Below are 1,958 nucleotides of genomic sequence, written 5' to 3'. Positions count from 1 at the left end.
AAAGCAGGACTCCTAGAATTTCCTTGAGAATATGATGGTTGATTAGAGAAATGAGAATTAGAAAATTGATTGCCATGTGATTGAAATGATGATGATTTAAAACCTTGGGAACCTTGGCCTTGCATTGGTGGCGGAACATACTTCCCTTGAAAACCACCTTGGGGCGGGTTTGAGCATTCCCCTTGGCTTTTCCAAGAAAAATTCAGATGGTTCCTCCAACTTGAATTGTAATGAGTGCCATAGGGATTATTCCCTTGATTAACAAATGTAGCATTGACTTGCTTATGGGGCTCACTTTGCACATGTCCATGGGGACAATTAGAAGTAGAATGCAAGATACTTGAACAAGTCATGCAAGATTCATTAGACGCACGATGATGAATATGAGTAGGGGAGGAAGATACTTGATTTGCCGAATTTTGGTTGATAAAAAATTGATCAAACCTTTGAGATAAGGATTTCATTTCAGCGGCTATGTCATTGAAGTTGTCAATTTGATATAAGCCGACATTCTTCCTTCCACCTAGGTTTCTACTATTTTTAGAAGATATAGACCTATGCATGGAATTTTCACTCATACTTTCATACAATTGCCACACATCATTTTCATGCTTATCAATATAAGAACCACCCATAGATTCATTTACCATACCCTTGTGATTATCCGGTAAACTTTCAAAGAAATATTGGACTAGTTGTCACTTAGGTATGTTATGATGAGGGCACTTTCTAAGCAAATCATTAAACCTTTCCCATGCCTCATGAAACATTTCCCCATCCCCTTGAGAAAATTCTTTAATTGAAGTTCTCATGGCATTGGTTTTAGAAACTGGATAGTATTTTTTCAAGAACTGTTGTTGCATTTCCGCCAAAGAGGTTATCGAAAAAGGCCTAAGATTGTTGAACTAATATTTTGCCTTGTCTTTAAGGGTGAAAGGAAAAAGTTTAGTCTTAAAACTTCTTCCGGCATGTCCATGTATTTCATGGTGGAACACACTTTAAGAAACTTATCCAAATACCTATAAGATTCTTCACTAGGAAGTCCATGATAGTTAGGAAGCATTTGAATGGTTTGTGGTTTGATTTCATAGTGATGTGCTCTAAATGGGGGCAATTAAATGCAAGTGGGTGTATTATATTCATTAGGTACATAATGGCCTCTTAATGCAATGGGAGGATTCACAATTGGTGGTGCTACACGAACACCTTGATTAGCTTGAACCATGGGAGGTTGTGGAGCAAAGATTGGTTGAGGCATTCCCAATGGAATTTGGCCTTATTGTTGTGGTGGAATGAATGGTCTAGGCATGCCAAATGGTACTTGGACATTTTCATGATGCACATTAGGGTGGAGGATGCCTTGTTGGTCTATATAACCAAGGTCCTCCACATGGTCGTCATTCAAATTCTCCATTGGTGAAATGGAGTGATGAAAACTACCTCTTCCCCTAGGATTACGAATAACCGATTCAAGATGAAAATTAAGAAGGACAAGAGTAGGATTTAATGACCTACGACCATGCATACACTAGCAAAGATAAATACCAAGCAAATAAGCAAGTAACAAACACTTCTCCCTCACAACAAATCAATCAACAAATCCCCACATGCAATGATCCCATGCTCCCATGCTTGAACAATATGCAAAGAAAAGTAAATTACCTCCAAGCGGGCTCACGATTTATCTAAGAAATGAAAAACAAGCCTCCTCGTGGGCCGACGATTTAACTAGAGCTTGAGTTAGAAAGATCTCACAAAGGGTCCTTAAGTAACTTCAATTCATTTTCAACTTCCAAGCTGTGCTATGCTTTGCATTTTTTAGATTTCTAGTCCTTTTTGTGCTTAGATTAGCTCCTCTTGGCTTCTCAATTCTCCTTTGCTTAACCTCCTTGCTTAATTTCACCTAGCCAAATAAGGACAAACACAATAAGTAACCAAAAATAAAAATAAAGTAAAGA

At 38.0% G+C, this 1,958-nt stretch overlaps 1 pseudogene; it reads left to right on the top strand.

The window, feature by feature from the left end:
- Window positions 1-708: 708 nt before the first annotated feature.
- LOC132305690 (small nucleolar RNA R71) lies at window positions 709-807 on the top strand (annotated as a pseudogene).
- The last annotated feature ends 1,151 nt before the right edge of the window (window positions 808-1,958 follow it).

Source organism: Cornus florida, unplaced genomic scaffold (genome assembly GCF_030987335.1).
Source record: "Cornus florida cultivar Cherokee Brave unplaced genomic scaffold, ASM3098733v1 CherokeeBrave_3.0.0_Hap2_Chr04, whole genome shotgun sequence".
In the NCBI taxonomy this organism is placed as follows: Eukaryota; Viridiplantae; Streptophyta; class Magnoliopsida; order Cornales; family Cornaceae; genus Cornus; species Cornus florida.
The sequence above is the reverse complement of the archived record's forward strand: the minus strand, read 5'-3'. Positions and strand labels throughout refer to the sequence as shown.